Source organism: Wyeomyia smithii, chromosome 2 (genome assembly GCF_029784165.1).
Source record: "Wyeomyia smithii strain HCP4-BCI-WySm-NY-G18 chromosome 2, ASM2978416v1, whole genome shotgun sequence".
NCBI lineage: Eukaryota > Metazoa > Arthropoda > Insecta > Diptera > Culicidae > Wyeomyia > Wyeomyia smithii.
The window spans coordinates 61,706,881-61,722,432 of NC_073695.1; the positions used below are offsets into that span (position 1 = coordinate 61,706,881).

General features: G+C 40.0%; 1 protein-coding gene across 8 annotated transcripts in view; it reads left to right on the top strand.

Annotated features, from left to right (window-relative positions):
- Positions 1-15,552, top strand: part of LOC129725539 (four and a half LIM domains protein 2) — a 356,638-nt gene that overhangs the window by 230,064 nt on the left and 111,022 nt on the right. The window lies entirely within an intron of this gene.

Sequence of the window (15,552 nt, forward strand, 5' to 3'; positions counted from 1 at the left end):
CGCGGTTATGCAATTCCTGCATCTCGGAAACATGCTTCAACCGAGCGCAGCGCAGACAAACGGACGAACCGAACATGTGTACAGAAATCTAATAATTAGCAATAACTAGTCGCAGAACCAGGTGGAATTGAATGGCACCCTTGGTCCCTTGTTGTGCGTCTCGTGTGCCTCCCCTCCGTTTGGGGTGAGGTGTAAGAAAAAGGTAAATCAACTATTTATCACACTGTTTATTTGATCTGTTGCTGCGCTGACGACTTTGGCTGGGGTAAGATAAATGGGCTGTTTTATTATTAATTACCAGTAGCTGGTGACATGGCTTTGAAGTTAAAGTGATGGAAAAATACCTATTCATATGCGTATTTGGTAGCGTAAAAAAACAGATGCTTGGCCTGCGGCAGCGATTTGAAATTAAACCCGCTCTGCCTTTGCGTGTAAGGGAGCCAGGGAGGCAAGCGGTAGCTCGTCGGTTGTCCGATTAACACGATCTGCTAACCACCAGCGTGGCAGAGACAGACCGAAGGATGAGATTCGCTTTGCTCGCTGAAATAAAGGCTACAATCTCACCGGAACAGTAATCTTTTCATGCTAAGACCTAAACGAGGTCGGTGAAGCGTAAGTGTGATAAAACCGTTCTGAGTGTCAGCGTTAAAAACTACAATAATCGTCTTACGCTTTGATAGAAACGTGTACTTTAGTCTACTGCGATGGTCTGCAAGTTTCTAGCGTGGGTCTTTTAATTACATTTTATTTTTAAGACAAAAATGTATTTACACCAAACTAGCCATGGGAATTCAGTACATCAATCTTTGAGAATTTATTAACTGTCCTCAGCTTTTATATTGCTGTGAAGCAATTTAAATAAATGGCTCTAGGATGGCTAATTTGTAAACTGTTCGACTTCAAAGGAACATTTTGCATTAGTTACCCAAATTACCCAAATTTGAATATTTCATTTTTAATAAATGATCCATATAACAATCAGTGGAATATTGCCAACGTCTATGTTTTCGCGACAACTGTCGTATCAGGATCAAACCAATAATATTATATTTTTGGCGTAGGACTACGTCTAACCGCACTATATCGACATACATTCTGCGGAAACTAAAACCAAGGTGTAACGTTGGAATGAAAGATTTCAAACGGTAATACTGGTGTAACCACATGATAGATATCAATAATCAGTATGTCGTTGGATTGATCAAACAGTGAAAATTTCATAAAAGTTTCAAGGTCGAATTTTCACGAACAATGTACCAATCACATGCGAGCACGCCTGGCACAGACTTTATGAGTAGACGCCAACTGCCTGATGTGATATCCTATATACTGCTGTTCTACGCATTTTTGTGCCATGTTCCAAATCATGCCAACGAGAAAAACGATGTTAAAGTTTTACAATACTTTTATGCATTGCGTAAATGTGACCAAAGCAATTATGGGTTTCTAACCAGTTTTACCTTGCAATAGACTGTTTTCAATAAATCTAGTTGAAAACAAACAATATCGCACGCTAGCCTGGGGGGCTAATGCGGTCTCGATCAACTAGATTAGTTGAGAGAATTCGTTATCGATATTGTTTTCTGCACATTTTGCATGCAATAGACTGTTTTCAATAAATCTAGTTGAAAACAAACAATATCGCACGCTAGCCTGGGGGGCTAATGCGGTCTCGATCAACTAGATTAGTTGAGAGAATTCGTTATCGATACTGTTTTCGGCACATTTTGCATGTTGTAGGATAAGTACAGCGATACACCGTGCCCCAGTGCTGAGTCGAGAAATTTCCAGTTCGAAAAGTTCCTCGACCTGATCGGGAATCGAACCCGATATCACAACCGTGTGGGAGAGCTAGCCGACCGACATCGCTAACCACAGAACCACGGGGACCATCTAGTTGAAGGTTTTTCGATTTAACACTCTTTTCCAAGAAAATACCCACTGGGACAATAATGCCGAGAAATTTGCTTTCCAATAGGTAATTTGTACGCATACCAGTCCCACCACGTGCATTCGATGTTTTCCAATACAAAGTTCGTACTGGGGATACAAGGCTGTTTAATCTTTCACGAAAATGATCACGCTAATCTTGTTGTCTTTATACCCAAGTGATGATAGTCGAGATGAAAGTTTAGTTAATTGAATAAGTATCAGATGACTTACCATCACAAAGAAGAATTGTTTTTTTAGATTGCCCATTCCTATCATATTTCAACGTTGTTGGGCTTTTACCATTTACCAAAGACAGTTCTTACAACTTCCAATTAGTATGAATCTCAAACGTTTATCTTCTTATATGCTCGAAAAGGAAAAGCATTCAGATTACAAATCATCAAACAAAGTTCAGGTATCCCTAACAAAGATATGAACGTACCGCATTTAAATAATCAAGCAAAATGATTTTCGGTACCGACTTTCTGAAACCCGTAATGTAGCCAAACGTTGTTAGGAAGTCTTTAGTGCTCTGTAGCTCTTCCCAAGTTGTAAATATGGGAATTATTGGTTAGTGGGATGAATTAGAATAGAAAAAATCTAGAGAGACAAATATGTGTAGAAAATCATCGATGGGACAAACAGACTTGGTATGGTTTTTCAAGATTTTCGGAACAAACAAAGTTGTTTTTAAAAGTTTTTCAAAAATATACATGAAAATAGACTGATTGGTGGTAAAAACCGAAAATCGGCCAAAAGTAACATGGGACAACTATGCGTTCGGCAGTATAGCAGTGGCGAAAAAAATTGACAGAATCTCCCCGTCCCAATGGGTCAACTAATGTTCACTTCCATGAGCCTAGACTATTTATTTATTTGTTTATTGAAGGTGAAGCTTTTTCGGAAAGTTCGTAACCACCTCCACTATCAGACAGTTTTACGTTCTGCTGTTAGAATGTTTTTAAAACTGATGTCTTGAAGGGAAACATGCTGGCACAGGCAACAGTACTGCATCGAGCAATGTATGAATAGAGCGCTGGTCACTCTTCGCCTATCAGTGCAGTAGAACTCGCTATTCATTTGTGTGCAGCCAAGCCAAGTGAAGACTACATAGCCGCTGTCGACGCACAGTGGGGCGTGTTAGGTTAATGCGTAGGTATCGTTTTGCGAACTGAAACACAATCGAATTGCCGTTTGATTTGTTTATTTGAATTGACTTTTTGTTTCGTATAGTAGTAAATATCAGAATTCAATATGATCATACGGGTGCCGGAAAATACGCTGCGCCACCGGGGACAACAAAACCTGACAGCAAAACCTGAACCTGTGACTGCAGAAAAATTTTATTATGTAACATCTTTGCCGCTTGGTGATCGAAGAGTGAGCCATCTTTCACAAGACAAATAAATATTGTTTAATTTCTACTAAATCTTACTCAATTTAGATTTTATAGAAACTTGCCTTTTTGGCATATTGAAGAAAATTAACTGTATTAGAATGAAAGGTATTCGTCAGTGTTAAAAAGAATATTTTTTCTTTCAAAATAGAGTGCTGCAAATAAATAATCAAAATTCAGACCCCGTTCGATTTTGCCAAACACGGCACGGCATAATTTTCCTGTTGCCAAGGTTGAACCATGCCAAATATGAACGGTTCTCTTTTTTTTTTCATAGATATTTCCATCAGTGAACTAGTTTGAGGTGTCGTTTGATGAATTGAGGCTGACGACCTAGATACTTGATATTACTACCTGAGTAATTAAAGGCTTAGTACTGCTTAGACCATGATCATTATATTACCGGGACATGTTCTCTTCATATTCCAGGAACCGTTTTACCGATTCAAGTCATCCGCTTCGGCAACATAAAGAACCAAAATATTCTTTTGGAGGATATTGAGCTTAAATTGGTTGAAATAATCAAAAAAAAAAAAGAAATGTGATTATACATAATCGCTCGTTTTTGGAACATGTGTGCCAGAATCGAACCGTGCCAAAAGTAAAACGAGCTCAAATCAAACAGAACTTCAAAGGGAAATATATAGTCCTACGTCAACTATGCGGTCGTGTCTTGGATACCACCCTCCTACTATTTCATCTCGATAAAAGTAGGAGTGATTGAGATCTCTTAGTTGAGAAATTCTCACTGAAATCGTCCCGATTGTGACACGAGGTTTTTCAAAGGGATTGTTTTGTGTCTAACAATTTTGCCAAAATAACGAACTTTCTATTCGAAACCTCTTTTTCCTTTCCTTACAATTCGTAGACGTAAGATGTCCGAAAAATGCTGATAGATGATTTTTGAAAAAAATAAACCAAGGAATTAAAAAAAAAATCACCGAGTGTTGCCAGATGTATTATTTTTGAATTTTAAAACTAAATTTACGGTTTTCGGCAAATGCAGCCAATTCATTGTGTTCATTAGAAAATTTTACGTAAGAAACAACTATCACCTCGAGGTACTACGGGTCAATTCCGAGGTATAGGGAAATTGCTCCATTATTCATCTTATTAAGCCGATATTCACGAAGAATGCACGGATTAAACACGAAATTTTCACGAAATCATTGAAAAAATTAACAAAATACGCTCTCGTGCTCTTATGGAATTGTTCAGCATTGTATATTTAGTAAACTCAGCTAGATTTATCCTAGATTTTGTAAACAAACCATTTTTCACAACGCTTCCATATCCATCTCAAAACTTGAATCACTGCACTATTATTCATCTCACGACGCCCCCATATTCATTACACTGTTAATCATGAATGAAACACATTATCATGAATGAACGTAGCCGCAGACCGTCGTAGTAGGTTACCTAGATATCCGCTGTAGTTGTTTACTTGCAAAAATGGTAACCTAGGTAACCACTGCAGTGGTGCCCATTTATGTCAATTATGTCGGAATAATTTAACATTATCAGTATGATTTTTTCGTATTAACAGAAACTGATTTAGCAACTTTTGATTTTCTTCAACGCAGTGAAAACAGATGAAAATACATACAGTTGACATTCAGGAATTGTAGAAATTCATCATACATTTCTGTTAACTCAAGCTTGTTGTTGGAAAATTAAGGTGAATTTTTCAAAGATTAAAGTATTCTTAGTGTAGTGAGTGATTTTGTTTAGTGATTAAAATAAAAAGTGGTCCGCTAGTGATGAAAAAACTTTGGTTGGCTGCTGAGCGAGTCCCATTGTAGCCGTATAAAACAATACGCGGATTTTGTTCTCTGAGGTAATGGAGAAGTTCCCCTACCATTTTCACGAGATACTCATATTGGGTGGTATTTAGCCACTTTAGGCTGTTTTCGGGAAATCGAAAGTCGCCATCTTGAATTTCAAAATGGCATGTGAAATCAATTTCTGGCCTCTGTGCGTCATTGTGGTTTCGGGAACATTTATATTGGATGGCATTTGGTCATCTTTTTGTCCGACAAAATAATTCCAAATAGTGTCTGTAATCGATTTTTAGCCTTTGTGCATCATTCTGTTTCCGGAGATACTTATCTTGCGTGGAAATCGGCCATTTTTGGCTGTTTTCCAGAAAACGGATGTTGCCATCTTACAATTCGAATTGTCTGAGGTCGATTTGTGGCTTAGTGCGTTATTACAATTCCGCAAATACCCACATTGGGTGGTATGGTCACTTTCCGCTGATTTCAGAAACCGGAAGTTGCCATGTTGGATTTCAAAATGGCATTTGGAGACATTTCTGGCCTCTGGGCGTCATTCTGGTTGCAAAAATACTCATATTAGAAACCGAAAGTTTCCATTTCAAATTTAAAAAAATGGCGTCTCGTGTCGATTTTTGGCTCCTGTGCATCGACCCGATCATTTAATGCCGTTTTTTCGAATAAAACTGGTTGAAATATCTGTTTAATTTGTATGGAAGAGCCCTCCCCTTCCAGGGTACGGAGGAGTGTCAAGCCACCATTGCAATTTGTGTTTGATTTGTATAAGAGCCCTCCAATTCAGGAGCGGGAGGGGTGTCAAACCACCATGAACATATTTTTTGCTCCCGAAAATCTCCACATGCCATGTTTGGTTCCAATTACTTGTTTAGTTCTTGAGTTGTGAAATTATTTGAGTTTCATTTGTATAAGAACCCTCTATTCCAGAAGAGGAAGGGGTGTCGAACCACCATGAAAATTTTATAAAATTTGGTTCTATTTACTTGTTTATTTCTCGAGATGTGCAGACATTTGTGTTTTATTTGTATGGCACCCCTCCCTTCCAGAAAAGTGTGGGGTGTCGAACCATTATAAACTTATTTGTTACCCGCTGTGCACAATTTGTATTTCATTTGAATGGGATCTCTCCCTTACAGAACAGGGATGGGTGTCAGAACATTATGGACATATTCGTTACCCCTTTTTTTTCTTTGTGGACTCATCACTGCGACCAAAGCTTAGATCTATTGTGATATTTCCCAGGTGTTTTCTGTACTCCGCATTCATATTATTAGCAGTAACACTATTGAAGTAAGTGATACGCTTATCAGTGCTTGTGTGTAAGTTTTTTTACCTTTCCGTTTCAAGCATACTGCTCTACTATACCGAGCCTCTGTCCATCCTAACAATATCGCCTAATTACATTTCCCTGGAGAGAACTTTCATATGTTACTCACACCAGTTTTATCATGATAGGGACTTATTTTTGTTAGGAGGAAAGTCAACAGGGGTACTGTAGAATCCAAATTGAAGGAAGGGTACGTGGTGGGGAGCCAGAGAACAAACCCATGCTGAAAGTCCTTTGATAACTAAATGGCCTGATACTACTAAGATTCGAACCCACGACCACCCGCTTATTAAAGCGGACTCTGTAACCTTGCGGCTACGGAGCTCCCTTGGTTACCCCTAAAAACATTCACTTGCCAAATTAGGCTCCATTTGCTTGCTTATTTCTCGAGTTATATAGAAAGTTGTGTTTCATTTGTATGAGAGCCCTCTCCTTCCAGAGAGGGGAGGGGGATATTTCCTGCTTCCGAAGCTCCCAAGTGCCACATTGGGTTTCATTTGCGTGATTAGTTGTCAAGGTATGTAGAAAGTTGTGTTCCATTTGTGGTACCATACCTTCCAGAGGAGGGAGAGGAGTGTCGAACTACAATAGAACTATTTTTTGCTTTCAAAAACCTACACATGCCAAATATGGTTCCATTTGCTTAATTAGTTCTTGTGTTATGTGGAAAATTGTGTTTCATTTGTATGGCAGCTCTCCCTTTCAGATGAGGTCTCAAACCAGCATAATATCCTTCCTCGATCCCAGAAACCTTTACATAACAAAATTCAAGCCGATCCTCTGATCCGTTCTTTAGTTAAATCGTGATTAGCGGACGTCACATTTTTTTTCTTATATAGATATAATATGGAGAAAATTAAAACTGGTTTCTTTAAAATTGTATATTTCGAGATCAACCTATATTACCTCTGGGTGATAATTGTTTTTTAGTTGAAATTTTTCAAGGAACACGATGAAATTATCGAATTTGAAATAAAAATGACTACATCTGCCTAGAAATGTATGTTTAGCATTAAAATTTAAAAATAATTTATCTGGTAACACTGCTGGCCAAAAAAATTATTTTTCCTGGACTCCTTGGTTTATTCTAATCAAAAACCATCTGTCAGTATTTTTCGGACATCTTACTCCGATCTTACTAGGCCCGGGGCCTAGTTTTAAGTGGGGGCCCCAAAATACTACAAAACCGTTTTTTTTTTCATCGTACGAGTACAATATTTAAACCAGAGGTGCCAGATTTTTTTGAAAGATGTCTGCGGCTGCTCGAAATCCGGACATCTGGTATACCTGATTCGGTCAAGTAAGCCACAGCAATACATTAAAAAAACTTATGGGGTATTTTTTTTTCTCTGCTTTACCTCCCATGCGTGCTGGTTCGAATCAGATGGTGTGTTAATGTGTGTCATTCCGAGAGAATCCAAGGCAGCGTTGCCAACCCTCTAGTTTTTCCGGGATATCTCCAGTTTTTTTGATCTGAAGGTTGTATATTCTAGGCTTTTTAAAAATTGTTCCAGTTTTATCCAGCCTTCTGTTCGTCATCACATTTTTTGAACTCATTCCTTTTACATGTATGGTTGAGTATTTTGTGCATTCATGCCCCTCGGTTGTAAGATTTCAATCGTTATCCACACAAATTCGAGTACGCCAGTGATTATGAAATAGAACATGTCCCGTATCCAGTTTTTTATTTTGAATTCTTCCAGCTTTTTTCAAAAAAAGACTGGCATCGCCGATCCAAGGTGAGCTCTTATGGATATAGTTGTGATATTGGCACTCGCGAAAAAATAACACTGAAGGAAAGATTCAGATTGAAATGGTCTGTTCAATTTTTCTTGCTGCAATTCAAACTTTTGATTGAATGTCATTTTTTATAGAGAAAAAGCTTTTTCTCTATCTGTGGGGGCTCCAAAAATGTGGTGGCCCGGGACCGCCACCCCCCCCCCCTCCCTTCTTAAATCCGGCTCTGCGTCTATGAATTGTAAGAAAAAATAATATAGAGATTTTGAAATAAAAATGCATAATTTTGTAACAAAGAGAGCGGTCCCACGAAACGGGGGGTTTTGCAATAGACACCAAAATTGGGATTTTTTCAAAGTGAATCTATACGAAAAATTCCCCCAACTTTGAGCCAAATTCGTGAAGGTCGTGACCAAGTTGCATGGACACTTCGTATGGAACGGCCCATATATATGATTAAGCTTTTGATTTCGACAATGTTTTTACAATCTAAAAAAGCATTTCAACTTTAGTGTTACTTTTTAATTTTTGAATATGGTACTAATTTTGATTCTACAAAGAAATTTCAAAATTAACTTCCTAGTTAACCTAATTTTTATCAGCCTTGCAACTAATAGTTCGTAGACAATTGCGTGCTCGGAGGTGGAGCATCTTTCTCCGTATTTAAGACAATACCGGTCGAATTCGACTGCCAAGATATCCAGATTCGCGAGCTCGTGCACCTCACTTGTTCTTGTCCGGGGGGGGGGGGGGGGTGAGTTGAGGATCATTTTCAAGACTTTATTCTGTGCACGCTAAGTCTGTACAGCGGAAAGTGTACTCTAACGTGGGATATATGATCTGTTTGTAGAAGGCGATCCGGTTCTTCAGGCACAGGCCCAACTTGGAGCTTCTGAAATCGGGGGTACAAACCCCTGATGAGAACACTACTTTTGTTTACAGTTTCATCCACATGTGATCTAAAGATCAGATAACTCCAGGCCCAGTAGTCCAGGGTGAGACCACTCAATGAGAGAACCACCGAACTGCATTCTGCAATCCTCAGCAGAAGCAAGCATGGGCGATTTCGAATGTGAGAACATAATGACTTGGGTTTTTACCACATTGATAAAAATTTTCCCTGCTGCAGCCTGCGTGTCAGAGCTCGGATGACGCGACCCATGTACATGATAGCGGTATCATCCGCGAAAAGAAACAACACAGCACCCTCAGGAAGATGCGCGAGGTGCTATGTTGTACAGGAGGGGACCCAAGATTCTACCTTGGGGCACTCTTGCGTCAATGTTGAAGTGCTCTGAACAAACATTGTGCAGGGAGACCCGAAAAGCTCTGTCCGAGAGATAGCTTTCAGTTATCTTAATCAGATATATTGAAAAATAGTGTCGATGCAGCTTTTACACCAAGCCAAGCGGAACCCAAACTGTTTCTCGGGGACGACATCATTGTCATCTGTGAATAAAAGCAGACGGCTTTGGATCCGCTTGGAGAGGGCAGGAAATAAGCTGCTTGGGCGATAGCTCTTGGGAATACCAGGATCTTCCTCCGGTTTGAGGACATGGATGACTTTAGCTAACTTCCACATTGAAAGGGAGTTGCCAAGATTCCAGCATTGATTGAAGACACGTGCTTCCAAAATAACTGTGCCGTGGCTCAAATGCTTAAGCTTAAATTGTTGACGGAGACGACTCCCTCAGAGACATCCAGCTCGAAAGGGCCTGCGATGTTGCGCCCCAGATTTTGTGACGACATGAACTGTGGCCTCAGCGCATTTGCCTTATCAACAGCTGTAATGAGTACTTCACCCTCTCCGGACAATATAAGCGGAGGGATAGGGTTTGGTCTATTTTTCAAGATCTTTGATAGAGACCAGGAGGGTCTTAAGTTTGGAGAGATCGGGCGGAGCTTTTGGTTTCGCATGGTCTTTTTAAATCGGTCACCAGTACAATCTTATGATGTTTTCAATAGTATTGTCAAGAGCAGTATTCACCTAAAGCTGTTGCACGGGAACCGCCGAGGGTGTCCAACGTCTGGTCAATCTCTACTAGAGTATTCAACAGCACCCAGTCGGCGTGATGGTAGTTTCACCGAGGATGATTGGCCACCGTTTCGGCAGTGGCACCTCGGACCTTGTATTGGTTAGATAGATGTCCAGGACAGAGTAAACCCCGGAACGGGAGATTGAAAGCTGTTGCAATGCCCGGTCCTCAGCCAAGATGATGCCATTCCGGTGTTGTCTACGGTTACCCCACACCTCGTGCCGAGCGTTCAAGTCGCCTTCGATGATATATTTCACCCAACGCCGAGTCAGCTTGGTCATAATTGGACAGCGGTTGAAAAGTATGTTTTCAACTTAGGCCTAAAATTCAGACTCTCATAAACCCAGCTCGCTTCTACCAGCAACTAATGACAACTTCGATATTTCCATTGCTCTGTGCGGATGCGGACTTTTTCCCAAGATTGGCCCACTGCTAGTACGGACACGCGCGCCCGTGTAAGCACTGTGCAATTAAATTAATTAAAAGATGGAGAGCGACAATCATTTCCTTTTCTCGGCCGTTCAGTCATCAAGTCAGCCAAGAGTAATTCAGCTGTTAGCACTGAGGATGAAGTACTGAACTGTTCTAAACGAGTACTTAAATACTTTAGCTCTCATACTTGTGAAGACGAAAAATGACGCTTTACGATTTAATGGCCGACTGTCGAGGCATGAAGCACCTTCGTACAACAGTGGCACAGATAATAAGCACCTTCGTACGTTTCGTGAAATTAGCATAAGGGAAAAGTTTCCGGCCGTAAGTATCACTTTATTATATGCATTTTCAGAGATAAATAATGCCAACACAAGGTATCGTGCTGCACTTTTCTGAAGTAGCAGTTTAAATGAATAAAGCATAGAGTTTTGTTGTACAACCAAAACTGAAAAAATCTACTGCAGGATACAGTATTTATAGCCAGAAAACATTGAAGCCAATGACATTTAAATGTCGAGCACATGTTCCACACAGCCATCCTGACCGGTCAGTCCTTCCCTAATGCTAAATTGCGAGAATTTTGACAAACAGAAATACTAGCCTAATGTTTATGTCCGACTGTTTTTGCTACATACTAAAAGCGAGATGCGATATCGTCCCAAACTACCCTCTCCGTGAGCTCAGTAAGCCGCACAGCAGCAGTGTGGGTGGAACTCTTTCATTCGGAAAACTCACCACCCAAAAAAAACATCGGCCTACGATGGGCAAGTCGAATGTTGTCGAAGACGCTGTGCCGGTATTATCGTTCTCTCGGTACAGCAGCAGCGACGCATTGTCCCGGCATACATTTAGGCGATTTGAATTTTTATTGCATCCGGCAGCTCCAATCTCTGTGTGTGTTCGGCTGCTGCCGGCTACCAGGGGACATGCTGTCTGTCGTAATCTGATCAATTCGCAGAGTGTTTGTAAATAGCACTCTCGCCAACACAAGCCTATTACATGGAGCTACCCGGTTGCCGATGATTTTTTTCAGCTTGAATCCGTCTTGTGTTCACTGCTTCTAGCGATGAATGTTGCAGATTTCAACAGAAAAATCCTGTAGCAGAGCTGCGTGTACGATGGAAGGGGGGAGGGTTTGGACTCCTCAGTCTCATTCAAAAACTAAATAAAGCGTATACTGAACTCTACATGGCTTTTTAGAAAATTACTTTCGAGTCTCAGTCGCCCGCTCGCACTAGTCATCAATAATACAACATTTGCAGAGTAACAACGCCAAAACTTGCAAAATATGTTTACATTTTTAACCCATTCTGAAGATCTAATGATTAATTCTCTCTGAACGAGAATTCTGCGCACGGCTACAGTATGAGAGCTTCATAAGTAAACAAGATATATAAATGGTGCCGGCTTTTCTCGATTTCTCATTTTAAGTAGTCACTGTTTGTTAGAGATGGTCGAGTTTTGTGTTTGGCCAACTTAAACTCGTTCTGTGTCCAACTTGTGTTGCGTTCTTACCCTTGACCCAAACGCATTTTTTTACCAGAAAAACTTCTCTACTCTCTACTCTTCACAGAGCTTGTACATGGGTCGATCGTGCAATGTTGTCATTTCGGTGTCTGACAATTTTACGAATCTTACTACGGTCCGGATGCCATTCAGTCAGCTTTTCTTTTTATGTGTACTCTTCTGCCTCCCCAGCGTCGAATAGTTGACCGGATGAAATGGAATCCTAAATATGTATCAGACGTGTAGTTATAGGACAGGATACGGACGGTAACAAACCAGAAGCAGGCGCTGGCACCCCCCGTTTATTATCTTAATGAAAGTGAAGCCGAACGAATTCGAATGGAATTTTGTTCTCTATAGGTGAAGGGGAGTATGGGGTGACCGAGAGTAAGGTGTAATTGGTATTTGCCTTCACCCCTCAAGCTGCTGGTTTGCAGGAGATCGAAGGCAAGTCGGAAAATGAAAAGGATTAGCGGTAATTTATTAATATTGCTAGCTTTTCCTTGATTCTAATCCAGCCAGCGCTTGTGATGGCCGGATAAATTACTACTTGAATCGGAAATGGTAATGTTCGACATTGACTCATAGCATGCAGCACGCATTTTGTGTAATTATGCAACTGCACTAAGTGCAGATTGCTGATCCAAAAACCTCCTAGCAAAATAAATGGAATTGTGCAGATCCAACATGAGGAAAATTTCCTCCGCATGCAAGTTTAATTCATTCTAGAGCTATTGGTATGTTTTGCGGCAATGTCATAATGCGTAGAACGAAGCTTGTTTTGCGAATTAAAGCTTTACATAAATACTTGAAACAACTGGAATTTCTTCGACCTTCGTTCGCAATTTCAATCGCGAGTGAATTATAGTTGTTGCAAGTCAAAAAAAAAACGAGATTATAATAATATAACTCAAATATGTTCGGTTCCAACTCCCTCCGGAAATCCGAACGATAACCCTTTACGGTTTTGCGAGTGACACCAATTAATTCTGTAGCACGCAGCATCCAATTAGTTCGTGCTTGTGCTGTGTGTCACAGACTGGAAGCCGCACAAAATCGCCGCGACAGCCAGTTTTCGGCTTTCCCGAAACACTGTCGCAACGACGCACCCGCGCGGCTATTTATGAGGCCAACTGGCCAACTGGCACTGGCATTTCAATTTTCTTCTACCCACGCGAAGCTCGCAACTATGGTCACCATCAGTGCGACCCTCCCGAAACGGGTTGGGACGGTTTATTTCCACCGTTCAATTTTATTTCCACGATGCCATAATAATCGACAGTTAATCGTTACGCACAGACAGTGGGATGGTCGGTCAAATAGTTGATAGATCAATTTATGCGGTTTCCCATCTTTGCCTCTGTAGATAAACATACACTATAAACATTCACACGAGTAAAGGAAGCGATGAAAAAAGAAAATACTAACAACAACAGCAGCGGCTGCAACCGTTGGATGATACAGAATACCATGCGTTCGCTTTTTTTCTGTCGAAAGCGAAACCGATGGACAAAGCTGTCTAGGTGAAATATTTCAAGGAGCTTTTCTTAGGAAAATTTACCCACAGCTCCAAGGAAAGTTAAACGGCAAGTGGATGTAAATAAATTCATCCAACAGACGAAATCGTGTGCTTCAACTATTCTATGGAAAAGGGATTAAGGATGCTCTGCTAAAACTTATTCAGAACACCTTTTTACGGTGAGCTTCCGGAAACATTAGACAATGGACTTTTGTTAACTTGTGCCACTTTTAGAAAACAATCGAACTTAGGTTCCCCTATCAACAAGTGAAAAACAAACTTGATACGCAAAAAAAAACTGGCTCAAGAATCAACAGCCATCCATCAACTGCCAAAGATGCTTGTTGTTGTTAGTCTGGTAGTTATAAATTCAAGTACTTAACAGCGTAACCTTCACACTTCACGCTGAATTTTTGATATCACATTTTTGTGATGACATCGGATGCCATTTATAGAAAATGATAAACATTACTATTATTACCTCGGTTTTCAATTGAAAAAAATAGGTTTTGCTGACGGTTGATGTTATTGCAAATTCTGCACTTTTTTCTTGAGAATTAAAATTAAATCTTCAAAAAAAATATTTCTTTGACCTTAGAGGAATTCGTTTCTCAAATTAGAGATTCCACTAAAACCATTGTAATACAAATTATTAGTAATAAATCTCGCAAAAAATTTCTAACAATTCTCCACTGCAGTGGAACAAAACCATGCGACCGCCAACATAAATCTTACTTGCTGCATAAACGGCAAGATGGTTATTCAAGTATGCCTCGACGATGCGGTAGTCCGTGAAATAAATAAATCACAGTTAGGCCCAGCTGAGGATTATCAACAATTGCGCACGGAATTCGCCACGGGGCGTCCCGTTTCATCAACACTTTCTTTCTCTCAGTAGTAGTAGTAGTAGTAGTAGGTGTTAGCGAATGTGTTTTCGGGTGCACGTTTTCGTGTGGCGCATCGTTTTGAAATAGACACATCGTATTATACAAGGTGGACATAAATGTCAAAGCCGCTGCTTGCTTGTGAAAAGATTGTTGCTTTTTTGTCATTTTGAGGCTTCTTCCTGTTTGAATCGTTTTTTTCTTTGTGCCGCCACATGGCAGGTCAAAAACCCTGATCTAGGAAAAAGCGGCGTGCTTAGAGTGAAGCCAGTTTATCCTTGTTATGTAGGAAAAGTTAAAAATTCATTTTTTTTTTTACTTTTCCTACATAACAAATTAAAGTGGCTTTACCCGGCAAAGGTACGACCGCAAGGTTGACATAAAGCTACATGAAACTGTTTGTTATATTCCTTGTATTGTTGTATTCGAAAGTGACCGCAAATGATAAGTTCGAAGCAATCTTCTATTTCGACGTAGAACTACGTCTTACTTTAATGATGTAGAACAGTGGTTTTCAACCTTCTTCAGTTCATGCACCCCCTTTTGATAATTTACACAAGCTTTTCCCCCCTTTTGGCACCATGAAAGAGAAGTTGTAGTAATTAAAAAATATAAGACTTTTCAAACTTTAATTTTTATCAGATTTCAAGCAGGAACAGGAGAACATCAATACACGGGCATACAATTCAGCATCTCTTGTGAAGGTGTGCCTTTTTCACATGTTTGGCGAGAAATGTGCTTGTTGACGATGTTCACATGGTTGGCGAGATTTGACGTATGAATGCCTATACACGCTCACTCTAGATAACCCAGAACTGAGTCAAAACCTAATCAGTTTCGCTAAAACCGTATGTACTCAAAATTTAGTAGAAGTTGTTTTACTCATTTTTGAGTACCACCGAATGTTGTAAAAATTGAGTAAATATTACCCATATTATACCTGATGCGCGATGCGTAAATGTTACTCATTTTCTACTCAAAAAT